A 12416-nucleotide genomic window follows, 5' to 3' on the forward strand; every position below is an offset into this window, starting at 1 on the left:
ATTAAAACATTCCCTAACCAGAAACCCTGGATTGATGGCAGCATTCGTGTGGAACTGAAGGCGCGAACCACTGCTTTTAATCAGGGCAAGGTGTCTGGTGACATGACTGAATACAAACAGTGCAGCTATTCCCTCCGCAAGGCTATCAAACAAGCTAAGCGCCAGTACAGAGACAAAGTAGAATCTCAATTCAACGGCTCAGACACAAGAGGCATGTGGCAGGGTCTACAGTCAATCACGGACTACAGGAAGAAACCCAGCCCAGTCACGGACCAGGATGTCTTGCTCCCAGGCAGACTAAATAAATTTTTTGCCCGCTTTGAGGACAATACAGTGCCACTGACACGGCCTGCAACGAAAACATGCGGTCTCTCCTTCACTGCAGCCGAAGTGAGTAAGACATTTAAACGTGTTAACCCTCGCAAGGCTGCAGGCCCAGACGGCATCCCCAGCCGCGCCCTCAGAGCATGCGCAGACCAGCTGGCCGGTGTGTTTACGGACATATTCAATCAATCCCTATACCAGTCTGCTGTTCCCACATGCTTCAAGAGGGCCACCATTGTTCCTGTTCCCAAGAAAGCTAAGGTAACTGAGCTAAACGACTACCGCCCGTAGCACTCACATCCGTCATCATGAAGTGCTTTGAGAGACTAGTCAAGGACCATATCACCTCCACCCTACCTGACACCCTTGACCCACTCCAATTTGCTTACCGCCCAAATAGGTCCACAGACGATGCAATCTCAACCACACTGCACACTGCCCTAACCCATCTGGACAAGAGGAATACCTATGTGAGAATGCTGTTCATCGACTACAGCTCGGCATTCAACACCATAGTACCCTCCAAGCTCATCATCAAGCTCGAGACCCTGGGTCTCGACCTCGCCCTGTGCAACTGGGTACTGGACTTCCTAACGGGCCGCCCCCAGGTGGTGAGGGTAGGCAACAACATCTCCTCCCCGCTGATCCTCAACACTGGGGCCCCACAAGGGTGCGTTCTGAGCCCTCTCCTGTACTCCCTGTTCACCCACGACTGCGTGGCCATGCACGCCTCCAACTCAATCATCAAGTTTGCGGACGACACAACAGTGGTAGGCTTGATTACCAATAACGACGAGACGGCCTACAGGGAGGAGGTGAGGGCCCTCGGAGTGTGGTGTCAGGAAAATAACCTCACACTCAACGTCAACAAAACTAAGGAGATGATTGTGGACTTCAGGAAACAGCAGAGGGAACACCCCCCCATCCACATCGATGGAACAGTAGTGGAGAGGGTAGCAAGTTTTAAGTTCCTCGGCATACACATCACAGACAAACTGAATTGGTCCACTCACACAGACAGCATCGTGAGGAAGGCGCAGCAGCGCCTCTTCAACCTCAGGAGGCTGAAGAAATTCGGCTTGTCACCAAAAGCACTCACAAACTTCTACAGATGCACAATCGAGAGCATCCTGGCGGGCTGTATCACCGCCTGGTATGGCAACTGCACCGCCCTCAACCGTAAGGCTCTCCAGAGGGTAGTGAGGTCTGCACAATGCATCACCGGGGGCAAACTACCTGCCCTCCAGGACACCTACACCACCCGATGCTACAGGAAGGCCATAAAGATCATCAAGGACATCAACCACCCGAGCCACTGCCTGTTCACCCCGCTGTCATCCAGAAGGCGAGGTCAGTACAGGTGCATCAAAGCTGGGACCGAGAGACTGAAAAACAGCTTCTATCTCAAGGCCATCAGACTGTTAAACAGCCACCACTAACATTGAGTGGCTACTGCCAACACACTGTCAATGACACTGACTCTACTCCAGCCACTTTAATCATGGGAATTGATGGGAAATGATGTAAATATATCACTAGCCACTTTAAACAATGCTACCTTATATAATGTTACTTACCCTACATTATTCATCTCATATGCATACGTAGATACTGTACTCTATATCATCGACTGCATCCTTATGTAATACATGTATCACTAGCCACTTTAACTACGCCACTTGGTTTACATACTCATCTCATATGTATATACTGTACTCGATATCATCTACTGTATCTTGCCTATGCTGCTCTGTACCATCACTCATTCATATATCCTTATGTACATATTCTTTATCCCCTTACACTGTGTATAAGACAGTAGTTTTTTTGGAATTGTTAGTTAGATTACTTGTTCGTTATTACTGCATTGTCGGAACTAGAAGCACAAGCATTTCGCTACACTCGCATTAACATCTGCTAACCATGTGTATGTGACAAATAAAATTTGGTTTGATTTGATTTGATTTGCCTGACACTGACCTGATTATGAAACTCTGCCTGCCCTGACCCTCAGCCTGCTTGTCGTCCTGTACTTGCCTGACTCTGACTGGCTCATACTTATATCATATGTGACTCGTTTCAGGAAACTAAGCGTATGTTGTGTGTCACAACATCACAGGAGAGGTTTTGATTGGCTGAGATAATGAGTGGGCCGGACATGCTGAGAGATGAGTTCGGATTGGTCTGCCATGTAGCTCACTTCTGTCTATTTGAGCTGGTCAGTATGTGTAGGTAATCCTGTCTAACGCGATTAGTAGAACTGCATAAGTGTTGCTCTCCACTTTCTGGAGGACCGAGTTTTGAAATCAATGGAATTACAGTATGATACCTAAAGAGCACCTGTCTCCGGATTACATCTTCAAACTAAGTAAGGGCAACCATGGCACCCGTGACAGAGAGGGAGAAGTGTCCATTCGATGTATACGGGTAAGATAGTCTAGCTAACTACATTTTCAGATATTACACATTTCAAATTTTGACAGAAAGTATTTTTCATTTCAAGTTAAAGTGTACTGTAAGCTAGCTAGTATACTGTACTGTAAGCTAGCTAGTGTACTGTACTGTAAGCTAGCTAGCTAACGTTAGTAAAAGTTGGTAAATTCGCTCTGGCTGTCTACTCTGATTTTAGAGCTCTCTCATCAGTGTGCCAGAGCGCAGAATAACTGACGAATTTACGATTGCTCAACACCCGTTGAATATGGCCGGGGTCAGTAAATGTTGGCAAAAAAAGTGTAAATTGTTGCCAGCAGCACAGTTGCAGTCACCAACGCTCTGGATAACATAAAAACAGTCTAACCAGCTCTGCTAGAGCGAGTAAAATGGTCAGTGAGCTGCTCTCTCATTTGTGTCTGGAAGTAGCTAGCAAGCAAGCTGGTGTTGTTAGGACAGAACGCTCAGATCAACCCTTAAAAAGATGGGTGGGGATAAAGCTTAAGAGAGTGTGAACAATGTTGAATGAGTGTTGACAAAGAAGAGCTCTCCAGTAGGTACCAAAATATTCAAAGGCCATTTTCTCAAAAGTGAGGATATGAGTTTATCAACTTTCAAAGCAGAAATACTTTCCCATTGTTCTTCAACTGTAGTGTATGATATACAATTTTCTAGATCTGAGTCTCTACTTTTATCCAATGTAAAAAACACAATTTAAAATGTTGCTACATAAGACCGAATCAAGCTGGTCGGTCACATATTTGTACTGTGTACTTGAGCTTATGTCCTCAAAAGTGACAACACCTCAGCAATCTATAACTATTTGTAGCAGAAAGGTGGAAATATAAGCTTTAATAGGTATTATGTAATGTCTATGGCCAGCTCATGATAAATAATGACTTTTGGGTATGTCTGTTTAGGCGTCAATCTACATTTTGACATTACATTTAACAAAACAGGAGGTGAGGTAGATTTCTGTGCCTGGTGAATGTAGCCCACACGTCAAGCCTTCTGGCGGTGCATGCGGTTTTCTCACACTTCTAGAATTAGTCCAGCACTCCACCCTCAATGTAATTTTCTTTTTGGATATTATAGTATTGCTGACATCCATGTCAAATAAATTATAGGCCCTTGGTATACTTATGGTCAGGACATTTAGTTTTGGGAGAGCGAGCACTTGCAACCTAGACATCCTCTGAGGGATGAGGAAAGGCACCTGCCAGACCCTGGGTATCTCAGCCAGGTCAGGAACTTTAAACCCAGGCACATGTCTTCACTGACTCTACACAGCTCACCCCTAAGTCTGGGTATGGCTTTTCATCACCTACAGTATATGTACTTTATTTACATTGCCAATGGGCAAGGGCTTGAATTGCACTGGTAATGGAATGGGACTTGTAGGATTTTAGATAACTGTTTGTAGCCTTCACATGTGTGTGTTAGGACTTCAAATGTGGGTGAACAGCAAGTGATTAGCGTCAACTAAAACATTTAACAAACATGTTACATTTAATGTTATTCAATTGCCCCATTGTTTGACTAATATAGGTGAATTCAAATACTACCATACGCAATAAGACCAATTGTTTGTGTCTGAAAAGTCATAGCAGTGAGCAGAGGGATAAACCAATAAACATCTGGACATTTCTCTCTGCAACCTTCTTACTGAGGAGTCCAACAAGTATGAAGACATGCACTGGATGCTTATTACTGCCTTGGGTCATCCTCCATCCCACGCCCAATCCACCCTCCTTACCCCCTATTCTCTTTGAGCCTGCTGGTGAAGTTTAAAAAATGTGTAAGGAATGACAAATTAGAAACGGCTACGCTGAGGTTTTCGAAGGCAGTGAGTCGTTCCAGAACAGATGTGGAGTGACAGTCTCTTTAATGAAGAAAGAAAAACATGAGAGTCGGTGGAGGAAAATCGTTTGGATTGTGCAGAGTACTTAAATTGAACTCTCTGCTTATCATTTATTTTCTTTCAAAGTGTGTCATTGAATTACCCAGCTTATTTGCTTAGTTGCATTTGATACAGTACATTATCGATTTCCACAGCTATTCTTTTCATTCTATTTTTTTAGTCTAAACGTGTCTCGGTGTCCCACCACATAATTGAACCCATGGCTCTCACCTTAGCTTCACCTGGGTCCCATTGCTGAGCATTAAAAATCAATTTGCCAAATAGTTCACCACAAAAACACTTTAAAAAGCTGTGATTTTAAGTTTATAAAAATACACATTTAGAAGATTAGGGGAAGTGGTTTGGTATAATTTCTCTTTCTGGGTTTTAGGGGATTCTAACAGTTTTCACTGAAAAAAACATTGACACAAATTTGCAAATGTTACGGTTTTCTTGCGGTGAAGGAGAGGCGGACCAAAATGCAGCGTGGTTATTTGTATACATCTTTAATGAAGATGAAAACGAACAATACAAAACAAGAAACGTGACAACCTAAACAGCCTTATCTGGTGCAAACTAACACAGAGACAGGAACAATCACCCACGAAACACTCAAAGAATATGGCTGCCTAAATATGGTTCCCAATCAGAGACAACGATAAACACCTGCCTCTGATTGAGAACCACTTCAGGCAACCATAGACTTTTCTAGATAACCCTACTAATTCACAATCCCAATACCTACAAAAAAAAACAAGACAAAACACACCACATAATAAACCCATGTCACACCCTGGCCTGACCAAAATAATAAAGAAAACACAAAATACTAAGACCAGGGCGTGACAGCAAAGTTAAAGGTAAAAAACTGATTTACGGTATACAGTGCATTTGAAAGTATTCTGACCCCTCAACTCTTTCCACATTTTGTTACGTTACAGCCTTATTCTAAAATGGATTAAATTGTTTTTCCCCTCATCAATCTACACACAATACCCTATAATGACAAAGCAATAACAGGTTTTTATTTATTTTTGCAAATTTCTAATTAAAAAACGCCCCGGAAATATCACATTTACATAAGTATTCAGACCCTTTACTCAGTACTTTGTTGAAGCACATTTGGCAGTGATTACAGTCTCGCGTCTTCTTGGGTATGACACTATAAGCTTGGCACACCTGTATTTCGGGAATTTCTCTCATTCTTCTCTGCATATCCTCTCAAGCTCTGTCAGGTTGGATGGGGAGCGTCGCTGCACAGGTATTTTCAGGTCTCTCCAGAGATGTTAGATCGGGTTCAAGTCCGGGCTCTGTGGCTGGGCCACGCAAGGATATTCAAAGACTTGTCCCGTAGCCACTCCTGCATTGTCTTGGCTGTGTGCTTAGGGTTGTTGTCCTGTTGGAAGGTGAACCTTAGGACCTCAGACTGGAGCAGGGTTTCATCAAGGATCTCTCTGTACTTTGCTCCATTAATCTTCCGTCGATACTGACTAGTCTCCCAGTCCCTTCCGCTAAAAAACATCCCCACAGTATGATGCTGCCACCACCATGCTTCACCGTAGTGATGGTGCCTGGTTTCCTCCAGACATGACACCTTTTACTGAGGAGTAGCTTCCGTCTGGCCATTCTACCATAAAGGCCTGATTGGTAGAATGCTGCAGAGATGGTCGTCCCTCTGGAAGGTTGTCCTATCTCCACAGAGGAACTCTGGAGCTCATTCAGAATGGCCATCGGGTTCTTGGTCACCTCCCTGACCAAGGCCCTTCTTCCCTGATTGCTCAGTTTGGCTGTGCGCCCAACTCTAGGAAGAGTCGTGGTGGTTCCAAACTTCTTCCATTTAAGTATGGTGGGGGGCCACTGTGTTCTTGGGGACCTTCAATGCTGCAGACATTTTTTGGTACCCTTCCCGAAATCTGTGCCTTGACACAATACTGTCTCAGAGCTCCACGGCCAAATCCTTCGACCTCATGGCTTGGTTTTTCCTCTGACATGCACTGTCAAATGTGGGACCTTATATAGACAGGTGTGTGGCTTTCCAAATCATGTCCAATCAATTTTATTTACTACAGGTGGACTCTAATCAAGTTGTAGAGTCATCTCAAGGATGATCAATGGAAACAGGATGCGCAATTTCCAGTCTCATTGCAAAGGTTCTGAATATGTAAATAAGGTATTTAATTTTTTTGCAACATAGAATATTTATTATTGCTCCCATCTGTCACCTTCAGTTATGTTAGCTTTTTCAAAAGCTTTAAATCAGGCAGGGATAATGTTCATAGTAGTCCAACCTACAGAATAAACCAACAGACCACTTCAACTACAATAACATTCTCAGTAACGGTTACATAAATATATAACAACAATGCAAATTAATTACATTTGGCATTAAAAAATAACTTGACAGACATAAATGTATACAGTACATTTGGAAAGCACCCGGACCCCCGAACAAAATCACACAAAAATTATAAATGGAAATCAAATTTATCAACCCATGGAGGTCTGGATTTGGAGTCACACTCAAAATTAAAGTGGAAAACCACACTACAGGCTGATCCAACTTTGATGTAATGTCCTTAAAACAAGTAAAAATGATGCTCAGTAGTGTGTGTGGCCTCCACATGCCTGTATGACCTCCCTACAACGCCTGGGCATGCTCCTGATGAGGTGGTGGATGGTCTCCTGAGGGATCTCCTCCCAGACCTGGACTAAAGCATCCGCCAACTCCTGGACAGTCTGTGGTGCAGCGTGGCGTTGGTGGATGGAGCGAGACATGATGTCCCAGATGTGCTCAATTGGATTCAGGTCTGGGGTACGGGCGGGTCAGTCCATAGCATCAATGCCTTCCTCTTGCAGGAACTGCTGACATACTCCAGCCACATGAGGTCTAGCATTGTATTGCATTAGGGGGAAGCCAGGGCCAACCGCACCAGCATATGGTCTCACAAGGGGTCTGAGGATCTCATCTCGGGACCTAATGGCAGTCAGGCTACCTCTGGCGAGCACATGGAGGGCTGTGCGGCCCCCCAAAGAAATGCCACCCCATGACTGACCCACCACCAAACCGGTCATGCTGGAGGATGTTGCAGGCAGCAGAACGTTCTCCACGGCGTCTCCAGACTGTCACGTCTGTCACATGTGCTCAGTGTGAACCTGCTTTCATCTGTGAAGAGCACAGGGCGCCAGTGGCGAATTTGCCAATCTTGGTGTTCTCTGGCAAATGCCAAACGTCCTGCACGGTGTTGGGCTGTAAGCACAACCCCCACCTGTGGACGTCGGGCCCTCATATCACCCTCATGGAGTCTGTTTCTGACCGTTTGAGCAGACACATGCACATTTGTGGCCTGTTGGAGGTCATTTTGCAGGGCTCTGGCAGTGCTCCTCCTGCTCCTCCTTGCACAAAGGTGGAGGTAGCGGTCCTGCTGCTGGGTTGTTGCACTCCTACGGCCTCCTCCACATCTCCTGATGTACTGGCCTGTCTCCTGGTAGCACCTCCATGCTCTGGACACTACGCTGACAGACACAGCAAACCTTCTTGCCACAGCTCGCATTGATGTGCCATCCTGGATGAGCTGCACTACCTGGGCCACTTATTTGGGTTGTAGACCCCGTCTTGCTAATTGCCTATAATTTCCACCTGTTGTCTATTCCATTTGCACAACAGCATGTGAAATTTATTGTCAATCAGTGCTTGTGGACAGTTTGATTTCAAAGAAGTGTGATTGACTTGGAGTTACATTGTGTTGTTTAAGTGTTCCCTTTGTTTTTTGAGCAGTGTATATATATTCTAGAACAAGGCTGCAACGCGCAACAAAATGCGGAAAAAGTTTACATATTGTTTTCTCTTTTTATCTCTGAGAGAAAATGTCCCCAGATGTCAGAAAAGTTATCAAGTTTACCATTCATTTTATAAATCAATCTTTCATATGAAGCTATTTCTCCCAAGGCTATATACCATTCCTTATATGAGGGAGGGTCCTTCTCCCTTCTCTGTCTCAATATGACTCTCTTGACTGTGGTTAGAGCAACATTTAGCCAGTTTAAACATGGGCCTCTCAGTCTATCAATATCCTTAGTGATATTCAGTAATAACAAGGCAGGACTTGCAAGTATTGTGGTACTCAGAATATCCCCAATCTTTTCCATTACCTTCTGCCAAAAGGTATACAAGCTTGGACAGTTACAGAACATATGGATTATGTCACTTGTACTTGACTGACATCTCCAGCATAGGTTGGATTCATTCAAACCTATTCTGTTCATCCTCAGAGGAGTCCAATAAATCCTATTGAACACTTGGACCGGGCATCTCTCATAGGGAGGAGCATCTGTTATACTATTATATTCCATTCCTCCTCACCAAATGTTACCTCCAAGTCTTTTTCCCATACGGACTTCAGGCCCTTACAAGTTCCATTATGTCCAACTATAAGGTGGCTATATACAGTGGGGCAAAAAAGTATTTAGTCAGCCACCAATTGTGCAAGTTCTCCCACTTAAAAAGATGAGAGAGGCCTGTAATTTTCATCATAGGTACACTTCAACTATGACAGACAAAATTAGAAGAAAAAAAATGAGAAAATCACATTGTAGGATTTTTAATGAATTTATTTGCAAATTGTGGTGGAAAATAAGTATTTGGTCACCTACAAACAAGCAAGATTTCTGGCTCTCACAGACCTGTAACTTCTTCTTTAAGAGGCTCCTCTATCCTCCACTCGTTACCTGTATTAATGGCACCTGTTTGAACTTGTTATCAGTATAAAAGACACCTGTCCACAACCTCAAACAGTCACACTCTAAACTCCACTATGGCCAAGACCAAAGAGCTGTCAAAGCACACCAGAAACAAAATTGTAGACCTGCACCAGGCTGGGAAGACTGAATCTGCAATAGGTAAGCAGCTTGGTTTGAAGAAATCAACTGTGGGAGCAATTATTCGGAAATGGAAGACATACAAGACCACTGATAATCTCCCTCGATCTGGGGCTCCACGCAAGATCTCACCCCGTGGGGTCAAAATTATCACAAGAACGGTGAGCAAAAATCCCAGAACCACACGGGGGGACCTAGTGAATGACCTGCAGAGAGCTGGGACCAAAGTAACAAAGCCTACCATCAGTAACACACTACGCCGCCAGGGACTCAAATCCTGCAGTGCCAGATGTGTCCCCCTGCTTAAGCCAGTACATGTCCAGGCCCGTCTGAAGTTTTCTAGAGAGCATTTGGATGATCCAGAAGAAGATTGGGAGAATGTCATATGGTCAGATGAACCCAAAATATAACTTTTTTGGTAAAAACTCAACTCGTTGTGTTTTGAGGACAAAGAATGCTGAGTTGCATCCAAAGAACACCATACCTACTGTGAAGCATGGGGTTGGAAACATCATGCTTTGGGGCTCTTTTTCTGCAAAGGGACCAGGATTACTGATCCGTGTAAAGGAAAGAATGAATGGGCCATGTATCGTGAGATTTTGAGTGAAAACCTCCTTCCATCAGCAAGGGCATTGAAGATGAAACGTGGCTGGGTCTTTCAGCATGACAATGATCCCAAACACACCGCCCGGGCAACGAAGGAGTGGCTTCGTAAGAAGCATTTCAAGGTCCTGGAGTGGCCTAGCCAGTCTCCAGATCTCAACCCCATAGAAAGTCTTTGGAGGGAGTTGAAAGTCCGTGTTGCCCAGCAACAGCCCCAAAACATCACTGCTCTAGAGGAGATCTGCATGGAGGAATGGGCCAAAATACCAGCAACAGTGTATGAAAACCTTGTGAAGACTTACAGAAATGTTTTGACCTCTGTCATTGCCAACAAAGGGTATATAACAAAGTATTGAGATAAACTTTTGTTATTGACCAAATACTTATTTTCCACCATAATTTGCAAATAAATTCATTAAAAATCCTTCAATGTGATTTTCTGGATTTTTTTTCTCATTTTGTCAGTCATAGTTGTAGTGTACCTATGATGAAAATTACAGGCCTCTCTCATCTTTTTAAGTGGGAGAACATGCACAATTGGTGGCTGACTAAATACTTTTTTGCCCCACTGTATAAGTCCTGCAGTATGTGGTCATTTGCAAAGGATTTCTATCTTAACACTTTTATCAGACTGTACTGGGAATTTGTTGTTTTTCTGTCCTACCTTAAACATACAATCTCTAAGCTGGAGATATCTCTGTAAATTATACTTGGACCTTAGATCTTCAAAATAAGTTTTCTTGATATAGACAACCAATGTTCTTTATCCCCTTACTATACCAATCTTTCCAGAAAACCCTAATGTCCCTATTTTCCAGTGTCCCCTTATTTTCAATTTAGGGTTGTTCCATATTGAAGCAGAGCTTGTCAAGAAAGGTGCAGATCTCTCTCTCTTATGAATCTGACTCCATATATTTTGTTGTATGGGACATTATTGGATTCTGCAGTCCCACCTTTTGTTGACTCATATAACCTGATGCTCCGAATGGGGCATTAAGTTCCTCCTCCATGTCCACCCAAATTGGCCTAGTCTAGTTCTCAATAACGAGAGAGCCTTTTTGGGCAGCTACAAAGGCTTCTTGATATAATTGCATGTTAGGGAGCTTTAATCCTCCCTTCTCAGGCTTTGCCTGTAATCTCGCTAGATTCATCCCTTTTACCAGCCCAAATAAACCCAGTAATCATTTTGTCTTTGGATTTAAAAGTATAGACAGGTACGGATAGTGGTAACATGTTGACAACGTAATTCAGTTACGAACAACTTTCTAACTTGTATCCTACCCCATAATGAGATTTGTAGTTTATCCCAGCTCTTAAAATGGAGTTCAATTTTGTTCAATAGTGGGCCAAGGTTTTCAGAAATCATGTTCTCTAAACCAGGATTTAAAGCGATCCCCACGTACCTCTCATATTAACCCCTTTGAATGACTGATGCAGCCTAATGGCTTCAGCTAATGATTCTAATGCTATAATAAATAGGAGAGGCGAGAGACAGTCCCCTTGTTTCGTGCCTTGTCCCACTGAAAATGGAGATGATCGTAGTCTGTTAGTGAATACTATGGACTTAGTGTTGTTGTACATACGTTTAACAGTATTCTGAAAGCCCTGTCCAAATCCAAATTGATGTATTATATAACACAGGTAGTCCCAGCCCACCCTATCAAAGGCTTTCTCTGCATCTAGGGATAAGGCTGCCACTAAAGAATCCAAATATTTTGCCTTCCAGGTGACCTGCAATAGGCGTCTAAGATTATCAGATGAAGTTCTGCCTTTCACAAATCCCACCTGGTCTGGATTGAGGATTTTCTTAATGATATGTTTCCCAGTCATAGCCAGAAGTTTTGTAAACAATTTTCCATCACAATTTATCAAAGAAATCGGACAGTAGCTCCCGGCCTCATAGGGATCCTTTCCCTTTTTGAGGATTAGGGTAATTACTGCATCACTCATAGAAGGCTGTAGCTCACCTGTGTCAATTGATTGTGTTAAATGTTTTCAATATTGCTCTGCAAACTGTCACGCCCTGACCTTAGAGAGCCATTTTATTTCTCTATTTGTTTAGGTCAGGGTGTGATGTGGGGTGGCAATCTATGTTTTGTTTTCTATGTTTCTTTATTTCTATGTTTTGGCCGGGTATGGTTCTCAATCAGGGACATCTGTCTATCATTATCTCTCATTGGGAATCATACTTAGGTAGCCCTTTTTCCCTCCTTTCAGTGTGGGTTGTTTCCTTTGTTAGAGGCATCATAACCCTGTTAAGCTTCACAGTCGTTTTGTATTTTTT

The sequence above is a fragment of the Oncorhynchus tshawytscha genome, linkage group LG01, assembly GCF_018296145.1.
Source record: "Oncorhynchus tshawytscha isolate Ot180627B linkage group LG01, Otsh_v2.0, whole genome shotgun sequence".
NCBI classification, from domain to species: Eukaryota; Metazoa; Chordata; class Actinopteri; order Salmoniformes; family Salmonidae; genus Oncorhynchus; species Oncorhynchus tshawytscha.